Below are 21,510 nucleotides of genomic sequence, written 5' to 3' on the forward strand. Positions count from 1 at the left end.
CTTTGCTTTTAGGCACACCCAAAGCTCACTGCTAGGCCACGCTGCTCTCTGGTTCTGCCCTCTTCCTGTCCCTGTGTAGGGGTGGAGCAGTGCTGTGCTTTCAGGAAGCTCTTTGTGAAACCTTCCAGCATTGCAAGCTCCTTTGCCCCTGGTGGATGCTTGCCATGGAAACCCTCAGGGTTGGCTTCAGAGCATCCTCAAGTTGGCTCTTCTACAACCCAGGCTCCTTGTCCCCTTCAGCGTGCTCAGCACGACCTTTAACTGCACGGCACTGTTCAGCTGTAGCAGCAGGACAGGGACCTTTGCAGCCTGAGGTGCCCTTGTTCCTCTCTGTCCATGCACAGAAGGCAGCGTCGAGGAGAGGGGCAGCAGGGCCCTGCGTGTCCCCGGGCTCAGGTTTTGCGCCGTTTCAGCTCCACGGAGACGCGGGTCAAGCAAAAAACCCAAACTCTTTATTAAGGGAAAGCAAAGGGAAGGGGTGAGCTGGGAGGTAAAGAGGGGATGGGCAGGGCCTGAGGGCTGCAGGGAGGGAGCTGCCAACAAGGAGAGAGATGGCAGGAGGTCCTGAAGCTTCCCACAGGCTCAGCTCTGATCAGCGACAGCTGTGCCTGGAGCTCCAGCTGGTGCATCCTGCTCTGCAGGTGCTCCCATCTTAGGGTTTTGGAAAAACCGCAAACTGTTAATAAGAGGAAAGTGAAGCAAAGGGGTGAGCATGGAGACAAAAAAGGGGATGGGCTTGGCTGGAGGGCTGTAGGGAAGGAGGTGCCAAGAGGGAGAGAGATGGCAGGAGGTCCTGGAGCTTCCCACAGGCTCAGCTCTGAGCAGCAAGAGCTGTGCCTGGAGCACCACTGGGTCCATCGTGCTCTGCCGGTGCTCCCGTCTTCAATGGGAACTGGAAATCTCCAAAGGCTGACGGTGCAACTGATCCAGCAGACGAACGAAGTGCTGCAGATCTTCTTTCAAACGTCAGCTGTATCAGTATGCTGATGCACGATGGGCTCTCCTCTTCTTTCAGGGCTTGAAGAGCTGGAAGAGAAAGCAACAGAGGCACGGTCAGAGGCCAGACTGAGGGAATCCAAGGAAAGCCTCCTGCCAGGACCATCCCAGCTGGCTCTTGCCATGGCCAGGAGGGAGCGGGAGACAAGGGCTTTTGCCGGACGGTGCAGGCCACGGATGCTGCGCAGCTCCGGGGCCGGGACGTGCAGCTGCCCACGGCGGTCCTGGCTGCCACGCGGCTGCCCTGACTCACCCTCAGTGAGGACCTGGAGCTCCTCCTGCTGCCCGGTCAGGAGCACTCCGGCCAGCCCTGGCAAGACAGAGCCCGTGTCGGCCCCAGGTGGCGCAGCTGGCTGACACGGGCACTGCCAGGCCTGTGGCCGCACGCCCTCCTGGCCGGGCAGGGCTCCTGCTGGCCCCTGCCGCCTGCTGCCGCCGCAGGCCACGGCTGCAGGAGGGCGGCGGCAGCGCCGAGGGCGGGCGCTGCTCCGGGCGCCCCAGGCGGAGCTCCGGCTCTCGGGGCAGCTGCTGGGCCAGGGGCAGGGAGGGGCCCCAGGCTGGTGGCTGACCGATGACCCTGACGGCCGCCTGTCGCACGGACCTCTGTGGGCTCTGCAGGTACGGCAGCACCTAGCGCAGGTGCTCGGCCGCTCGGCTCTCCTCCTGTAGCAGCTGTGGGGAGCGCCAGCAAGGAAGGCTCGGTGCGGGCTCTGCCCCTCATCCGGGCGCTCCCTGAGTCCTGCAGCGGCCGAGCCGGCCCGCACGGCCCGTGGCAGGGAGCAGGGTGGGGGCGCAGGCTGGAGGGTCCGGGCGCGGCGCCGGGCAGAGCCGCTGCTGCCAACCCCCCGCACTGAGCACCTAGGACAAGGATCAGGCTGCCGGGCTGTCCTTACCAGTTGCTCGGCGAACTTCATTCTCTGCTCCTTCCTCAGCAGCTCCTCCAGGTCCCTCCTCCGCAGGAAGTGTGCAGCACAAAGCAGGGATTCGCCAGAGGCCTGGAGAGAAGCACAGAGCTGCAGTTGGCACCAGAGCCTGGGCCACAGGACCCATGTCCATGTGCCATGGCCAGGGCACGCTGCAGCCTGCCAGGCGCCGGGGCAGGCGGTGGTCGAGTCCCCTACCAGGGGTGCGGCAGCATGGCACAAAACCTCACCTTGGCAATGTGCGGGTTGTCATCGTGCCAGCCCAAGAACAGAGGGAGCAGGCTCTGGCTGGCAGTTGTCGTGAGAGGATTTTCCCTCTCTTCCACTACCAGCTCCATCACCTGGCAGAAGAGCTGAATGGAGAGCAGCTGCACGTGCCTGTTGTCCTGGAAGGAAAGGAAAAGTGCTAAGCGCCAACTACTCCCGGCCCATTGGGGCACATGACCAAAACTGCAGAGAGCACAGAGTTTCCAGGCAGCGTCCAGTGCCCTTGGTGGGGGGCACAGAGCCTTACACTCTCAAAGTGTTCCAGGAGAGGCTCAGCCAGCTTCAGGGCAGTGACGCTGGGTAGCATGAGGTCCTTGTCCTGGAGCATGTGCGTGAGCACACAGAGGCTCATGCAGACAATCTCTGCGTCTGGGTCAGCCAGCTGCTCCACCAGGTGTGGATACAGGCCGCGTATTCCTCCGTCCTGGGTGCAAGACGAGACCGTGCTGTGAAGCCGTGAAGGGCCGCAGCACCCACAGCTGGTTGGGCCACTGGGGCAGCGGAAGCGGGAGGCGGGAGAGCTGGGAGCAGCTGCCTCTGCTGCCAAAGGGCAGCCAGGCCCAGAGGTAGGCAATGCCTAGCCCCACACTGCCAGTGGGGCTTCATCCGCTGCCCCCTTCTCACCAGCGAGGGCTCCTGGCTGAGCACCACGAGGCCTCTGAGCGCCAGGCGCAGCGTGTCCCTGCACTGGCTGGGCAGGAGCCTGGATAGCACCAGCAGGGCACTGGGACCGTGTGTGCTCAAGTCCAGGCACTCCAGGAGCTGAAAGACACAGCAGAGCAGTGTCAGGGGAGCCGGCCGGCACGAGCCCACAGCCGCACAGGGCCGGGCCCAGGCAGCAGCAGCAGCAGCAGACGCGGGCAGCGTCGCAGGCGGCTGCGGCTACGAGAGACCCCAGAGCTGGGAGGCAGCTCAGGCAGGCAGCGCTGGCCATCAGGCTCACCTCCACAAAGAAGGCCAGGGCAGGCAGATGCCAGCGTGGCTGCTTCCCAACCAGCAGGCTGAGCAGGTGCGAGGCCATGAAGGGACACAAGGGGGTCAAGGCAGGGCGCATCTCCCTGGTAGGGGAAAAAGGCACCGAGGCCCTGAGCCAGTGGGCAAACCTGTCCCAGGATTGACTGGCAGATGTCTGATCTTTCCCCAGCTCTCTGTACGGGCACATGGACCCCTTGAGAGGCGGCTGCTCCTGGGCTTCGTCCTCCCCAGCTTTTTCCAGTCAGCTCTGCCCTCCCTCACTGACAAGGCACTCTTGCTTCCAAGCTCGGGGACTGTGTGGGGCACTGTGGGCACAGGGCACAAATGCTGTCGGTGGTGGCAGGAGTAGGGGATCTCACCTGGCCAGCAGAGCCGCTGCATGGTGCTGGGTGTCAGCAGAGAGCAGCTTCTCCCAGACCCGCTTGTGCTCCAGAGCCGCCAGCTTCTTGTCGAAGCCCAGGGTGGAGAGCAGAGCCTTCATGGTCTGCGCTGCAATCCTGTGTGTGGAGCAAAGGCCAGGTCACTCTGGGAGCGCTGGCCCTGGCCACGAGGGCGTGGGAAGGACAGGGCGACTGGCACCTGCTGGGCTGGCTGGGAAGGCCGTGTTCCTCCCGGCACGCTCTCCAGAAGCTCCGGTAGCCAACCTCCCCTGGCATCCGCTCTGTGCTGGTGACAATTTGCCAGAGCAGAGCCACAAAGAGTTGGGGAGAATGCAGGAGAATGGCAAAATGCCATTCGGACATGGGGGCAATTGTCCAGAGCACCAGAGTTGCCTGCAAGAGACAAAGCAGCCCGAGGCGGCGCTCAGTGCCAGGGTGTCGGTGAGGCAGGGCCCCAGGGGAGAGGGAGGGGGTGCAGCTGTCCCTCGGCCAAATTTCAGCCCAGGCAGGGAGCTGCAGGCTGGCAAGAGCATGGAAAGCTGCTGCAGAGGCAAACTGGAGGGCCAGCGAAGGCCACTTCCAGAAACTCACAGCCAGGGCAAAGAGGGCCTCGTTGTCCCCGCGGCAGTAGAAGCTGCCGTATGCTGGCTGCTCCTCTATGGCGGAGACCAGCACAGGCAGCACCTCCTCCACGGCCACCTCTGATGTGCCGATGGCTCTCCACATCAGCGCCGTGACTCTGTGGGAGCAGAGCTGTGTGTCAGCACCGTACCCCGTGCTGGGGGGAGAGAGGGGCCCGAGGCTCCCGCAGCTCTCGGCCTGTCTGGCAGACCCTGCAGGACAGGTTGTACAGGGCCAGGGGCCCTACAGGCAGCTGAGCACCCAGATCTCAAAACAGTTTTGCCCCGTACCTATCACACACTGGGGCACAGCACAGGAGGCTCATCACAACTTGGCCAGGGTGTTGCTCAGCCAGGCTCAGAACTGCCATCTGCAGGCCGGCGTCCATGGTGTTGCTGGACGCGAGCCTCTGCAGAAGGACGCCGACCGTGTCTAGCACCTGGAGGAGGCGGCAAGGGAAAAACTAGGAGTGCTGTCTGAAGGAGCAACTTGGCCAACTTCCCCCAAGAAGTGCTTTCCTTCCCACCCCACTGGGAGGGCCTCAAAGGCTGAGGGGCCCCAGCAGACGTACCTTGAGGGGCCAAGTGATGCTGGGAGGCCTTCAGCCCTGGCCCCAGGCTGCTTACCTGCTGTGGAGAAGCAGCGTCCTTCTGGAAGAGCTCCAGAGCAGGTGCAGGGGTCCTGGTCAGCGTGGGCATGGCCTGGGTGGCTGGCATGCCCTGAGCCTGGGAGGCTGTGGCGGCCATGCCCTCAGTCAGGGCCATGTAAGCCTCCGCCCAGCCCTCGGCCATGGCCTGCTCAGAGGCTGCTGCCAGCAGAGTGTCCTCCGAGCTGGCAGCAGCCTCTGCCTGCAGCTGGCCGGGCCCGGAGTCGGGCTGGGCCCTGCCCTCGGTGGCGCTGCCGCCGGACTTTCTGGGCCGAAGGCGCAGGAGCCTCCGCAGTGCCTGCAACAGAAAGAAGGGCGGGAAGAGAGAGACATTCCATGGTCTGCTCCAAGCGTGGGGCTTGGCCGAGCAGTGCCAACAGGCCTGGCCCATGTGGAGAGGTCCACAGGTACCTGCACTGCTCTGCGGAAGCGGCCTCGGGCAGGCTCCTGCTTTCCAATCTGGTCCTTGCCTGCATGTGGCAGAGAGGGAGCACAGCGAGAGCTTAGGGGCTGCGGGAGAGGCCGGAGAACAAAGCCCAGCCCTGCGCTCCCCAGGCATGGACAGTGACCTGCGTGCCCAAGGGATTGAGCACAACCATTGGTGGGGCAGCCCCAGCCATGTCCCATCCTGTCGGTTTCCACGTCCACAAAGATGAGATGGGATGGGATGGGATGGGATGGGATGGGATGGGATGGGATGGGATGGGATGGGATGGGATGGGATGGGATGGGATGGGATGGGATGGGATGGGATGGGATGGGATGGGATGGGATGGGATGGGATGGGAGGGGAGGGGATGGGATGGGATGGGATGGGATGGGATGGGATGGGATGGGAGGGGAGGGGATGGGGCCAGGCCAGCTGCAGGCACCTGCCCTGCGGCCCATCTCTGCCACTCACCGTCCTGCTGCAGCTGCAACTTCTCCAGCTCTGCAGGCTGCTGCTGCGCTGGGGCAGCTGCAGTGCTATTTTTCCCCCGAAGCCCCTTGAACAGGCGGAGCACTCTGCCCGCCATCCCACTGTCCAACCTCGAGGGCACCTTCAAGACAGATGCCCCGTCAAAGGTCCAAGGCAGCGAGTGCTGCAGTCCTGCCTTGCGACGGCGGAGCTTCGGGAAGACTACAGGACAGCAAGTCCGGTGCTCTGTTATGGAGAGCTCCTGCCACAATGACAGGAAGCTCCTGGTGAACGATGGAGGTCACCAAGTCCCACGGCCTGGCCACCAGGGCACCGGCCGCAGGGATGGGAGAAGCCTCGGAAAGCTCCGAGTCACTGAGTCCTGAGGTCTGGCCGTGAGGCCAGCCGCAGGAGGAACACCTCGGAAATGCTCCGGGTCGGCAAGGAACGAGCCGGCTGTGCGGGGTCTCCTCACAGCACCGCTCTGTCCCGTCCTCTCCCGTCGCGAGCACCGAGCGCTCTGGCCTGACCACGGTGCTGCCAGCACCTATGTCAGCGCGTGTCACAAAGGGCTGCTCCGACACGCTGTCCCACTCGGTTCCTTGGTGACCCTGCAGCAGCATGTCACAAAGGGCCCTTGGCTACGATGCCACCTCCCCACCCAAGGGGATTTGGGTTGCATGGAATCCAATGGCCCAGGTGTCTGATGCAACCCTGGACTCACCAAGCCCGGCCAAGTGCTCAGGGAAGGGCTCTCCCCGGCGATCGACCCGCAGAGCCCAGCTGGCTGCTGGCCCTGGAGCAGAGCTGCTTCCAGGAAGCGAGAGGCAAACGCATCTTGCCAAGAGTTGAAACGCACCAGAGAGGGAAGATGGCATTAATGTGTGCATAAAGGCCTTTGAAATCCCAGCTCTCTGAGAGGCATTTGGGGCTCTTGGCTTGAAAGACATGATCCGGCTCTGTCCTGTGTTCAAAGGGGGCGAACACACCCTGCCGCTGGTGCTTGCCTTGCTCTCCTCAGGCTCAGGCAGATGCCAAAGCTGCTCTTCACAGCCTTCTCCTCTCCCACGCCCCTCTGCCAAGTGCACGGGGCCTCAAGGACCCAAAGGGAGCACAGGGAGTTTTAGAGTCTGTGCGAAAATATCCACCATCTTCCTCACGATCATCATTGGGGACCACTGAAGACACCCCCTGTCAAAAATCTGACTCTTTAGGAGAGATTTACACGCCAAGGGCCCTGGTATGCATTTGAATGAGGCCAGATTGTGAGAAGGTAAAAGCCTCTCGTTTATTAAAACAAACTACAGAGGACGGGGAGTTTGAGATAGGCCCAAACTCCCACGCAACAACGCAAAGATTAGAAAGTGACCCAAACATGCTGGGTTCTCCCCCAGAATGTAGGCCCCTTCAGAGGGAGAGGAAAATCCCCGAACCCCACATTTTATAACCTCTCTCTGGTCCAGGATTGGTGGCTTTTGGATCCATACATTGATTGGTCGTTTTTCGGGTAATCTCATTAGTCATTATGGATATTCATTCTGGACCAATCATTTTCTCGAGGCATCGAATGATTGGTCACATCCCCTGTCCAATCAACCCCTTTCGACCATCGCCCCCACCAAAGCCTGGACCTCCCCTCCCCAGGAGCCACAACAAACACCCAGCAACTCACCCCAAAACAACAATTCCCAACCCAGCCCCAATTCAACACAAATTGAACCCATTTATAACAACTCCCCCCTCTAAAACTTTGATCAGGCTTTAGCCTGCATCAACATATTCGACAGTATCTTAACTAGTTTCTTCTTCAGTGGTGTAGAGTTGTCTCAATTTCTGGTATGGCTTGTATATCTCAGTGGCTGACTTGGCAATCTCGGAGTTCTGGGCTGTTTCTACTCCATGTTCTCAGAGTAGCAGCTCTCTTTCAATAAACCTGGATCATAAACCCCATGTCTCATCTTTCCTTCATTCAGTCTCCTTTCTGTACAGATCCAATTTTCTTTCATTGAACCTTCCCTCATTACCTTCTGTTTGAAATTCCCTCTCTTTTCGTATAGCCAAGACGTTTTTCCGTCTTCTATACAAGCTGTTAACAACAACAAGTTGATACAATTGGGGAGCTCGGATACGTGTGGGTTCTAAGGACAGCAGTCCAAGAATCTCCTGCATACAGAGGATGGTGGCATTTCTCCCAGAGCAGTGAGAGTCTGGTACAGGCTCCTCTCCCAGCCATGTCTCCCCTCCACAGAGGATCAGCGAATCTGTGGTAAGAATATAACCTGATCCGGTCTTGCCCCCCACTTTCCTTGTTTATTTCTGGGAGATTCTTCCCAGTTCCTGCTGCAGGAGTTTACCTTCCCTTTTGTATCAACCTGTTTCTTCTGTCTTTTAGGGCCAGATGGTTAGATGCATGGGAGAATGCTCTATCTTTTCCTGAATCTCAGGATCCGTATTAAAAAATACCAGAGATTAAAACACTTCTTTGACAACTCATAGAATTTCACCCCCCCTAAATAGGGCTAAAAAAAATTACAAACTTTCAATTAGGTATTTAACAATAAATCTAACAAAGTTCCATTAAACCTCATCACTTCTGTGTCTTCTCATGGTGTTTCTGATGTCTTCTTCCTTGGAATCAGCTTAGTGTTACTTAGCTGAGGTCGGAGAGAGTCCCTCGGGTGCTGAAAGTGGCCCTTTCACTCGGGTGACATGTGGCCATCCTCCTTGCTGTGTTCCAATAGCTGTTTCTGTGATCAGTAAAAGTCAGAATGGACCTTCCCACTTTGGGATTAACGCTTGTTCTCTCCAGGTCTTGCTTAATAGCCAGTCACCAGGTTGGAATTGGTGGATTTTGAAATCAATGGGAGTAGTTTGAGGAAGATATCCCTCATTTCTTAATTCTTCTGAAGTGCAGGTTATAGTCTTTCTATATTTTCTCACAGCCCTTTCTCCTTCTTCGTATCTTCCAGCATTGCCTGAAGTAGTTAGGAATGTAAAACAACCATCATTTCCTAAGGTGAAACTCCTATATCTGCCCTTGCTTTAGGCCTTACTCTCATTAGTGCCAGAGGGAGACATTTCAAGCAATTCATCATTGTTTCCTCTGTTAATTTTGGAAGAGTTCTCTTGAGAGTCTGATTCATTCTATCTACCCTCCCAGAACTTTGGGGTCTCCATGGAGTATGAAATTTCCAGATGATATTGAGGGCATTCATTAGTTGTTGTAATATGGTAGCTGTAAAATGAGGACCTCTATCAGAGTCAATAGTATGAATTATTCCATATCCGGGTAGGATTTATTCTAATAAAATTTTGCTTACAGTCTCTGCAGTTGCTTTCCTTGTTGGCTATTCCTCCACCCCATAATTTAGATGGTCTGTTATTACTAGGAAATACTTATAGCTCTGGACCTGGGGTAATTCCGTCAAGTCTGTTTGTATACATTGAAATGATCTTTTTGCGAACTCTCTTCCCCCTGGAGGTAATTTTCTCCTTACTTTTCTATTGATCTTCTGGCATATCATACATTCTCTGGTTATTAGTTTGGCAATTTCCCACACCCCAATGCCTACATAAGTTCTAAGATGATCACACAAAGCTTGAGTGCCTCCATGGGTTGAGACATGTGGGTCCTCTAATATCTTCCTAGTTAATGCTTTGTTTAATACTTGTCTACCCTCTGGCATCCTCCATCCTCCTTTTTCATTTTTTCTGCACCGTGTTTTAGTAAGTCTTCTTCTTCTTTTTCATTAAATAGAAGGATCTCCTCCTTTCCTCCATCTTCCTCCTTCTCATCTCCTATTTCATTTAGTTTGAGGATCTTTTCGGAATTCTCCAGTTCTGCCCTCTTTGCAGTTAGATCTGCCAAGCTGTTCCCCTTGATTTCTCTAGTATGACCTCGATGGTGTCCTTTTGTGTGTACTACTGCTTTTTCTTCAGGCCCTTTCAAAGCTTCTAGCACTGCTCTTCTGAGGCCTTCATGAATTAAGGTTTTTCCTTTTGAGTTAACAAATTCTCTCTCTGCCCAGATTTTCCCGAAGGTACCTACTACCCCAGAAGCATATTTAGAATCAGTGAATATAGTGCCACTCTTCTTGTCCAACCATTTCAGTGCTTTTAATAGTGCATCAATCTCACACCACAGTGCAGAGCAATTCACAGGAAGCTTTCCTTTTCCCACAACTGTCATTGTATGTCCATCTACTGTGGCATATCCTGATCCTCTTTTCCCATCAACTACTCGTGATGAACCATCTCTAAAAAGTATTTCTCCCTCAGACAAAGGTTGTTCCAATAGATCCTCTCTGACTTTTATCTGTAGATCTCTAGTTTCCAGACATTGATGTTCCCAATATTCCTTTGGTTCTCCACAGAAGAACTGTTCAGGCTCCTGAATTCTTGTTGTAGCTCATTCTATATTTTCACTGTTGTTTGAAATCAGTTCATACTTTAAAAGTCTACTGTCTGAAATCCGCTGACATGCTCTTTTACTCAGGATACTCTTTAAATCACGGGGAGGATACACTTGGATTTTGTTACCTCCAGTTCACTTGTAACCTTCTTCTAGGAGAACTACAGCTGCAGCTGCCGCTTGGAGACAAGCAGGCCAACCTCTGACAGCCGGCTCTCATCATTTTGAGATGTAGGCAGTGGGCTTCCGCACTCCACACCGTTCTTGTACAACGACACCAGAAGCTAGTCCTTCTTCTACGTCAACAAACAGTTCAAAGAGTCTATCCAAATCCGGTAAACTTAACCCTGGGGCATTTGCTCATTTTTCCTTTCATCCTTCCAGCTGCTTCTACTCATCTTCCCTCCAATTTATAGGCTCATCTTCAACCAATTTGTTATCTAGGAATTGAACTAATTTTGTGTGTCCATCTATCCATAGTTCACAGTATCCAATTAATCGAAGTCATTTCCTGACATCCATTTTTGTTTTAGGTGCTGGTAAGGATAGTGTGCCCTGAATTCAATCAGCATCTAATTTCTTGTATCCTTTCCCAGTTATGTGATCCAGATATTTTACTTCAGGTTCAACAAATTGTAACTTCTTTTTGGATACTCTTAACCCTTTTTGCCCCAGGAAGTTCGGTAGATTAACCCTTGTTGCTTGTACCTCCTCTTCTGGTTCCCCAAAAATTAACAAATCATCCACATACTGTTGAACCTGGGAATTTCCTTCGGCTGTAAATTGTCTTATGATTTCTGCTAGAGATTGGCCAAACAAATTTGGTGACGCTGTGAATCCCTGAGGTAACCTTGCAGCTGTTGTTTCCTCCCAGTTTCCTCATCCTCCCAATTCAATGCAAACCATTTTCTACGTTCTTTTTCAAGTGGGCAGGACCAAAAAGCATCTTTCAGATCTATAACACTAAACCATGCATGTTTGGATGGTACTTTACTGAACAAATTGTATGGCTTGGCTACCACTGGCTATCGGGTAACGGTTTGCTTATTGACTTCTCGTAGGTCTTGGACTAACCCATGTGTACCATCTGGTTTCTTTATAGGTAAGATAGGAGTGTTATGTGGGGACAGACATGGTTCTAGAGTTCCTTCTTCAATCAGGTTTTTAATGACAGGTGTCAGTCCTTGTTTCCCTTCCACAGAAATTGACTATTGTTTCATTCTTATTGGAAGAAGGTCAGGTTTCATTTGAACTTCTCTGGGTGGAATGTTTAACAGTCCACGACCTCCCTCTTCTGCCCACACCCTTGGATTTATTCCCTTTTCATCTTCTGCCCTCAAAACTATCATCTTTGCTACCATACGTTTTCCCTCTGGTACTTCTCCTATCTTTAGTCTGCACAGCCTTCTCTGAAACTTCCTTTTATAGACACTTCTTCAGTGATGGGTACTTCAAAGGGGTTGCTTTCAGCCCCTCGAACTTTATATCCTCTGTTCCTTAGTTTGCATCCTTTAGGGATTTTTGAAACACTTGAACCATCTGCCCCAGTGTCAACCAGAAATTCCATTTCTTTGCTCTGAGGGCCAATTTCTAAGTTTACCAGAGGCTCCTTTGGATGACCGATATCATCCCTCAGAGCCTAGAGCCCCTGACACCCCTATAGTCATCTCCTGTTGGCCTTCTTCCGAGGGTGTCCTGTTCTTGTGCGATGGCTTCACCTATTCTTCTTTTTCTACAAAAATTCCTGCTGTGTCCCTTTTCTCCACAAGAAAAACATGTGATATCTGCCCAAGGTGGTCTTTCTTCCACCCCCGATGTTCTGCTATCTCTATTGGGCTCTTTCTTGCTACTTGGTCGTTCTTTGAATTCACCTCCTCGAGGCCCTGCGTACTCGCCTTTTCTCGCTCCTGTTGATTCACTGCTTCTGAACCCTGCACTTTCCCTAGCCATTGCTACCATGATTTGGCTTTTGTCCCCGTCTTTTCTTCCTCCCTCCTTAAATATACTTTTTGTGCCTCCCGTAATAACTCATTCCTTCCTTTTTCTTGCCAATCGTCCAGCTTTCCTAATTTTCTCCTGATGTCTACCCAGGCTTTTGTTGCAAATTGAATTTGGGCTAGTACTTGTCCTTCTGGACTGTTGAGATCAACACTAGAATACAAGTGAAAATTTCTTTGGAATCTCTCTAAGCAGGCACTAGGTGACTCATCTTGTTTCTGATGGCTGTCAAATGCCACTTTAGCGTTATTTGTTCTAGGGACGGCTTCTCTTATCCCTCTTCTAATTGGGGTTCTGTATTGTCTCATACTTGTTCTTCCCTCCTCTTGATTCGGGCCCCAGTTGGGTGGATTGAGAGGCATCTTCTCTTCCCCTCTGGGACCACCTCGATTCTCCCTCTCCCAAATTTTCATGCCTGCTGCACGAATCATTTGTATTTCCTCTGAGGAAAAGAATAGTTCTAAAATTGAATTCAATTCTTCCCATGTGTAAATATTGGGTCCCAAAAACTGATCTGGTTGCTGTGAGATGCCTATGGGATCTTCTAAGAAAGATTTAATTTCTTTCTTACAATTTCTAACCTCAGAGGCAGTTAATGGGGCATTCACAAAACCAATACCGCCACTGGCTCGCCCCATAGGCTCTTCCCTTTGAGGAAACAATTTTTCAGTCTTCCCACCTTCATCTTGAATTTTCTTTGCTTGGAACTTTGTATTATATTAGTGGCTTGCTACATGCTCATCTGGTTCAATGAACTTCTTTTCCTCTAGATTCTTACAACAACAGGCCCTTTGCATTCCCTGACCTTTTGTTCGCACACTTTCCTCCTGCTTTGGGCTCTCAGTATGTAGGGGTAAGGGGGACAAATGAAAAGGAATGTTCTGTGATGTTCCAGGAATAAGAATAGGGGAAGAGGCACTTTGGCTTATGGGTTGAAGTATGGGGGAAAAGTAAAGAGGTGTATTTTGGAAAGTTTTGGGAGCCAAGACTGAGGGGTATGGATACTCTGAGCGGTACTAGAGACCGGTGTCTGGGTACTTGACGGAACTGGAGGGAGTCTGTGAAACGGAAGGACTACTAGAACAGGCAGGTTCTGGTATGTTTGAGAGGGGAGGTGATACAGAAGAGGGGATGCCAGGAGCAGGACAGCTTGAATGAAAAGGTTGAGGTGATTTTAGAACTCCTGTGGGAGTAGATACTGAAATGGCATCCACCTTGTGAGAGGGTACCGAGGGGTACAAGGTTGGAGGGGGAGGAGGAAGGTGGTCTATGGGAGGAGGTGGAGGAGGAGGTAACGGGAGGTAATCTAAGGGATCAGGAGGGGGAGGCGAGGCAGGATGGTCTAAAGGATCCCACCTCCTTTCTGGTAGCATAGCTTCTTCTTTTTCTTCTTCCCTGGATAATTGATACACTTTTCTTTCCTTTTCCTGTTTCTCCCTTTCTAACCAATATTTAGCATACTTAATCTCTTCCTCTCAAGCTTCTACTCAGGTCTTAACATATCTATTTCAAGCTATACATAGCCATCTTTCTTTGGTCTTGTACCAGGGCTAATAAACAAGTCCTTCAGCAATACTCTCTTTAGGCCATATTTCTGTAGGGTATCTTATCATTTCTATTTTATCTAGAGCCTTCATTCCCTCATTAGTATCCCAATATATTAAAAGGTCACCTAAAGGACTACTAGGAGGTATTTTCTTCCAAGCTTCCTTTCAGTTTCTCTTCCTGCTGGCACTTTTTCCAGCACACTGTCCCATCGTTACCAAGCAATTACAATTTTTTTTTTTTTTTTTAATTATGGATAAGTATTAGTTATTAATGAGAAAGAGAAAAGAAATAATAATTTTTGTGGAAAATGTAATAATAACAGTTACTTTAACAAGTTCCTTATGGTAAGAGACAAGAAAAAGATGGCAACTTAAAGAAGTGTTTGACGTGGGAAATGAAACAAAGAAGGCATCTTTGGTGGGAAACAAAAGGAAAAAAATGGTGGCTCCAAGAAGTATTTAGTGTGCGAAGCCAAATAAATATGGCAGTTTCACAAGGGTTTCAGAATAAAAATGTCAACTCAAATGAACCTTTATAAGCTACAAAAAATGAAATGTCAAAGTTAATTCCAAGAAGAAATGTAATATCTATCCTTTTCAACAAAATTGAACCCCATTTATAACAGCCCCGAGACCTGAGAGCCTTGCTAAGCTCTTGTTTTCATCGGTGAGTTTGCTATGTGCTACACTGAGCCCAAGGAGAAGAAGAAAAGGGCACTGTGCCCTTTTTGCAACAATAGCCTTGGAAGCTGTCCTACCTCTGGGCCTGGCTGGACTTCTCCTGAGTTTTGGGGGTGGTCCCCCAAAGAAGAGTCCTCTTGCTCGTTTGTAACCATCTTGAAAACTGAGATGACAGGAGCCTCTCCACCAGAAAAAAAACTGAGACGTGAAATCCTGATGTGGAAAGGCCTCTCTCACACTTTCCAAGGACTGGGACTGAAAGCCCAGTCCAGGGGGAGGTGTGTAGGGAGGAGGCAAAATGGATGTTGCAGGTGTGGGCAGTTGACCATAAAAACAATGGCTCTGGCTTCCTGCTGAGAACATGGACTATCTGTTACATCTGTTCTTTATTGTATCTGTTTCCCCCCTCGCAATTTCCAACAGAGTTCTCCTAATAACCTCTGAGTTAGCTAGAGGTTTTGAGATCTCCCTGACTTAACAGGCAGATCCTCAAGTGGACGGGACCACAGGACTTTGTCTCTGGATTTGGTAGCTATATCTCCCTCTTTTTCTCTCTATTTCTCTATCATTTCCTCTCCCTTAAACCCTCTATCACATTTTGCTGTGTTCATTCAATAAAGGTGAATTTCTTTTGATTATCATTGCAAAGCCCCTTACACATTGTGGGTCCTTTTTGCACCCTGAGATCAACCCACGAACCATCAGGAAGCCCCTTTGTAAGGACGGTTCATGACAGGGAGCCAAAGGGAGAAAGCTCACTACCTCACTGGGGGCTCCTGGGGAAGCAATTTGCTTGGGAATCAAGCCCCTCTCTTCTAAAGGCATTTCCCCAAATGGATACATTTCCCAGGGAACACCAACACCTACCTAAGAAACCCTGGCAAGGCTAAATCACTTCTGCTCCTGGCAGCACAGCCACTCCAGCTGGAACTCACCTTCCTTCCCCCCCCGCGTCTGTCTCCCTGGGTGCCTTGCGGCGCGCAGCCCCGGATTCCCTAGAAACAAGGGCTGCCAGCTGCCTCTTCACGTGCCTGAACTCCTGCCCACCATCAGGGCAGCAAAAGCAGGCTGTTCCCAGCCCGGGAGCGGAGCCCTGTTCCCGCAAGGGGCCCTGCTCAGCCCCTTCCCCACTGTGCACGCAGCCCTTCTCCTGCCCGCCCAGAACACTCTTGGCACAGCAGAGCACAAGCTGGCCGGCTCTGGGCTCAGCACAGCCCAGGCTTTGCAGCCATGGCCCAGAGAGATGGGAAGGGTCCTCTGCCTCTGCTCTCGCTTGGCTGGGTTTCTGACTGGCTCTGAGGCAGGGGCTGCGGTTCCTCGCTTGTGGGGAGAGCAGAGCCACACCCAGCGTGCAGGCACTGCCTGACAGGCCTGCGGCCACAGGGACGGTCCCGCCTCTGAGTCTCAGCCCTTCCCTGCTGCTGCTTCTCCCTTTGCTTTTAGGCACACCCAAAGCTCACTGCTAAGCCACGCTGCTCTCTGGTTCTGCCCTCTTCCTGTCCCTGTGTAGGGGTGGAGCAGTGCTGTGCTTTCAGGAAGCTCCTTGTGAAACCTTCCAGCATTGACAGCTCCTTTGCCCCTGGTGGATGCTTGCCATGGACACCCTCAGGGTTGGCTTCAGAGCATCCTCAAGTTGGCTCTTCTACAACCCAGGCTCCTTGTCCCCTTCAGCGTGCTCAGCACGACCTATAACTGCACGGCACTGTTCAGCTGTAGCAGCAGGACAGGGACCTTTGCAGCCTGAGGTGCCCTTGTTCCTCTCTGTCCATGCACAGAAGGCAGCGTGGAGGAGAGGGGCAGCAGGGCCCTGCGTGTCCCCGGGCTCAGGTTTTGCGCCGTTTCAGCTCCACGGAGACGCGGGTCAAGCAAAAAACCCAAACTCTTTATTAAGGGAAAGCAAAGGGAAGGGGTGAGCTGGGAGGTAAAGAGGGGATGGGCAGGGCCTGAGGGCTGCAGGGAGGGAGCTGCCAACAAGGAGAGAGATGGCAGGAGGTCCTGAAGCTTCCAACAGGCTCAGCTCTGATCAGCGACAGCTGTGCCTGGAGCTCCAGCTGGTGCATCCTGCTCTGCAGGTGCTCCCATCTTAGGGTTTTGGAAAAACCGCAAACTGTTAATAAGAGGAAAGTGAAGCAAAGGGGTGAGCAGGGAGACAAAAAAGGGGATGGGCTTGGCTGGAGGGCTGTAGGGAAGGAGGTGCCAAGAGGGAGAGAGATGGCAGGAGCTCCTGGAGCTTCCCACAGGCTCAGCTCTGAGCAGCAAGAGCTGTGCCTGGAGCACCACTGGGTCCATCGTGCTCTGCCGGTGTTCCCGTCTTCAATGGGAACTGGAAATCTCCAAAGGCTGACGGTGCAACTGATCCAGCAGACGAACGAAGTGCTGCAGATCTTCTTTCAAACGTCAGCTGTATCAGTATGCTGATGCACGATGGGCTCTCCTCTTCTTTCAGGGCTTGAAGAGCTGGAAGAGAAAGCAACAGAGGCACGGTCAGAGGCCAGACTGAGGGAATCCAAGGAAAGCCTCCTGCCAGGACCATCCCAGCTGGCTCTTGCCATGGCCAGGAGGGAGCGGGAGACAAGGGCTTTTGCCGGACGGTGCAGGCCACGGATGCTGCGCAGCTCCGGGGCCGGGACGTGCAGCTGCCCACGGCGGTCCTCGCTGCCACGCGGCTGCCCTGACTCACCCTCAGTGAGGACCTGGAGCTCCTCCTGCTGCCCGGTCATGAGCACTCCGGCCAGCCCTGGCAAGACAGAGCCCGTGTCGGCCCCAGGTGGCGCAGCTGCCTGACACGGGCGCTGCCAGGCCTGTGGCCGCACGCCCTCCTGGCCGGGCAGGGCTCCTGCTGGCCCCTGCCGCCGTCTGCCACCGCAGGCCACAGCTGCAGGAGGGCGGCGGCAGCGCCGAGGGCGGGCGCTGCTCCGGGCGCCCCAGGCGGAGCTCCGGCTCTCGGGGCAGCTGCTGGGCCAGGGGCAGGGAGGGGCCCCAGGCTAGTGGCTCACCGATGACCCTGACGGCCGCCTGTCGCACGGACCTCTGTGGGCTCTGCAGGTACGGCAGCGCCCAGCGCAGGTGCTCGGCCGCTCGGCTCTCCTCCTGTAGCAGCTGTGGGGAGCGCCAGCAGGGAAGGCTCGGTGCGGGCTCTGCCCCTCATCCGGGCGCTCCCTGAGTCTTGCAGCGGCCGAGCCGGCCCGCACGGCCCGTGGCAGGGAGCAGGGTGGGGGCACAGGCTGGAGGGTCCGGGCGCGGCGCCGGGCAGAGCCGCCGCTGCCAACCCCCCGCACTGAGCACCTAGGACAAGGATCAGGCTGCCGGGCTGTCCTTACCAGTTGCTCGGCGAACTTCATTCTCTGCTCCTTCCTCAGCAGCTCCTCCAGGTCCCTCCTCCGCAGGAAGTGTGCAGCACAAAGCAGGGCTTCGCCAGAGGCCTGGAGAGCAGCACACAGCTGCAGTTGGCACCAGAGCCTGGGCCACAGGACCCATGTCCATGTGCCATGGCCAGGGCACGCTGCAGCCTGCCAGGCCCCGGGGCAGGCGGTGGTCGAGTCCCCTACCAGGGGTGCGGCAGCATGGCACAAAACCTCACCTTGGCAATGTGCGGGTTGTCATCGTGCCAGCCCAAGAACAGAGGGAGCAGGCTCTGGCTGGCAGTTGTCGTGAGAGGATTTTCCCTCTCTTCCACTACCAGCTCCATCACCTGGCAGAAGAGCTGAATGGAGAGCAGCTGCACGTGCCTGTTGTCCTGGAAGGAAAGGAAAAGTGCTAAGCGCCAACTACTCCCGGCCCATTGGGGCACATGACCAAAACTGCAGAGAGCACAGAGTTTCCAGGCAGCGTCCAGTGCCCTTGGCGGGGGGCACAGAGCCTTACACTCTCAAAGTGTTCCAGGAGAGGCTCAGCCAGCTTCAGGGCGGTGACGCTGGGTAGCATGAGGTCCTTGTCCTGGAGCATGTGCGTGAGCACACAGAGGCTCATGCAGACAATCTCTGCATCTGGGTCAGCCAGCAGCTCCACCAGGTGTGGATACAGGCCGCGTATTCCTCCGTCCTGGGTGCAAGACGAGACCGTGCTGTGAAGCCGTGAAGGGCCGCAGCACCCACAGCTGGTTGGGCCACTGGGGCAGCGGAAGCGGGAGGCAGGAGAGCTGGGAGCAGCTGCCTCTGCTGCCAAAGGGCAGCCAGGCTCATGGGTGGGCAATGCCCAGCCCCACACTGCCAGTGGGGCTTCATCCGCTGCCCCCTTCTCACCAGCGAGGGCTCCTGGCTGAGCACCACGAGGCCTCTGAGCGCCAGGTGCAGCGTGTCCCTGCACTGGCTGGGCAGGAGCCTGGATAGCACCAGCAGGGCACTGGGACCGTGTGTGCTCAAGTCCAGGCACTCCAGGAGCTGAAAGGCACAGCAGAGCAGTGTCAGGGGAGCCGGCCGGCACGAGCCCACAGCCGCACAGGGCCGGGCCCAGGCAGCAGCAGCAGCAGCAGACGCGGGCAGCGTCGCAGGCGGCTGCGGCTACGAGAGACCCCAGAGCTGGGAGGCAGCTCAGGCAGGCAGCGCTGGCCATCAGGCTCACCTCCACAAAGAAGGCCAGGGCAGGCAGATGCCAGCGTGGCTGCTTCCCAACCAGCAGGCTGAGCAGGTGCGAGGCCATGAAGGGACACAAGGGGGTCAAGGCGCGGCGCATCTCCCTGGTAGGGGAAAAAGGCACCGAGGCCCTGAGCCAGTGGGCAAACCTGTCCCAGGATTGACTGGCAGATGTCTGATCTTTCCCCAGCTCTCTGTACGGGCACATGGACCCCTTGAGAGGCGGCTGCTCCTGGGCTTTGTCCTCCCCAGCTTTTTCCAGTCAGCTCTGCCCTCCCTCACTGACAAGGCACTCTTGCTTCCAAGCTCGGGGACTGTGTGGGGCACTGTGGGCACAGGGCACAAATGCTGTCGGTGGTGGCAGGAGTAGGGGATCTCACCTGGCCAGCAGAGCCGCTGCATGGTGCTGGGTGTCAGCAGAGAGCAGCTTCTCCCAGACCCGCTTGTGCTCCAGAGCCGCCAGCTTCTTGTCGAAGCCCAGGGTGGAGAGCAGAGCCTTCATGGTCTGCGCTGCAATCCTGTGTGTGGAGCAAAGGCCAGGTCACTCTGGGAGCGCTGGCCCTGGCCACGAGGGCGTGGGAAGGACAGGGCGACTGGCACCTGCTGGGCTGGCTGGGAAGGCCGTGTTCCTCCCGGCACGCTCTCCAGAAGCTCCGGTAGCCAACCTCCCCTGGCATCCGCTCTGTGCTGGTGACAATTTGCCAGAGCAGAGCCACAAAGAGTTGGGGAGAATGCAGGAGAATGGCAAAATGCCATTCGGACATGGGGGCAATTGTCCAGAGCACCAGAGTTGCCTGCAAGAGACAAAGCAGCCCGAGGCGGTGCTCAGTGCCAGGGTGTCGGTGAGGCAGGGCCCCAGGGGAGAGGGAGGGGGTGCAGCTGTCCCTCGGCCAAATTTCAGCCCAGGCAGGGAGCTGCAGGCTGGCAAGAGCATGGAAAGCTGCTGCAGAGGCAAACTGGAGGGCCAGCGAAGGCCACTTCCAGAAACTCACAGCCAGGGCAAAGAGGGCCTCGTTGTCCCCGCGGCAGTAGAAGCTGCCGTATGCTGGCTGCTCCTCTATGGCGGAGACCAGCACAGGCAGCACCTCCTCCACGGCCACCTCTGATGTGCCGATGGCTCTCCACATCAGCGCCGTGACTCTGTGGGAGCAGAGCTGTGTGTCAGCACCGTACCCCGTGCTGGGGGGAGAGAGGGGCCCGAGGCTCCCGCAGCTCTCGGCCTGTCTGGCAGACCCTGCAGGACAGGTTGTACAGGGCCAGGGGCCCTACAGGCAGCTGAGCACCCAGATCTCAAAACAGTTTTGCCCCGTACCTATCACACACTGGGGCACAGCACAGGAGGTGCATCACAACTTGGGCAGGGTGTTGCTCAGCCAGGCTCAGAACTGCCATCTGCAGCCCGGCGTCCATGGTGTTGCTGGACGCGAGCCTCTGCAGAAGGACGCCGACCGTGTCTAGCACCTGGAGGAGGCGGCAAGGGAAAAACTAGGAGTGCTGTCTGAAGGAGCAACTTGGCCAACTTCCCCCAAGAAGTGCTTTCCTTCCCACCCCACTGGGAGGGCCTCAAAGGCTGAGGGGCCCCAGCGGACGTACCTTGAGGGGCCAAGTGATGCTGGGAGGCCTTCAGCCCTGGCCCCAGGCTGCTTACCTGCTGTGGAGAAGCAGCGCCCTTCTGGAAGAGCTCCAGAGCAGGTGCAGGGGTCCTGGTCAGCGTGGGCATGGCCTGGGTGGCTGGCATGCCCTGAGCCTGGGAGGCTGTGGCGGCCATGCCCTCAGTCAGGGCCATGTAAGCCTCCGCCCAGCCCTCGGCCATGGCCTGCTCAGAGGCTGCTGCCAGCAGAGTGTCCTCCGAGCTGGCAGCAGCCTCTGCCTGCAGCTGGCCGGGCCCGGAGTCGGGCTGGGCCCTGCCCTCGGTGGCGCTGCCGCCGGACTTTCTGGGCCGAAGGCGCAGGAGCCTCCGCAGTGCCTGCAACAGAAAGAAGGGCGGGAAGAGAGAGACATTCCATGGTCCGCTCCAAGCGTGGGGCTTGGCCGAGCAGTGCCAACAGGCCTGGCCCATGTGGGGAGGTCCACAGGTACCTGCACTGCTCTGCGGAAGCGGCCTCGGGCAGGCTCCTGCTTTCCAATCTGGTCCTTGCCTGCATGTGGCAGAGAGGGAGCACAGCCAGAGCTTAGGGGCTGCGGGAGAGGCCGGAGAACAAAGCCCAGCCCTGCGCTCCCCAGGCATGGACAGTGACCTGCGTGCCCAAGGGATTGAGCACAACCATTGGTGGGGCAGCCCCAGCCATGTCCCATCCTGTCGGTTTCCACGTCCACAAAGATGAGATGGGATGGGATGGGATGGGATGGGATGGGATGGGATGGGATGGGATGGGATGGGATGGGATGGGATGGGATGGGATGGGATGGGATGGGGCCAGGCCAGCTGCAGGCACCTGCCCTGCGGCCCATCTCTGCCACTCACCGTCCTGCTGCAGCTGCAACTTCTCCAGCTCTGCAGGCTGCTGCTGCGCTGGGGCAGCTGCAGTGCTATTTTTCCCCCGAAGCCCCTTGAACAGGCGGATCACTCTGCCCGCCATCCCGCTGTCCGACCTCG

Source organism: Haemorhous mexicanus, chromosome Z, assembly GCF_027477595.1.
Source record: "Haemorhous mexicanus isolate bHaeMex1 chromosome Z, bHaeMex1.pri, whole genome shotgun sequence".
Classification (NCBI taxonomy): Eukaryota; Metazoa; Chordata; class Aves; order Passeriformes; family Fringillidae; genus Haemorhous; species Haemorhous mexicanus.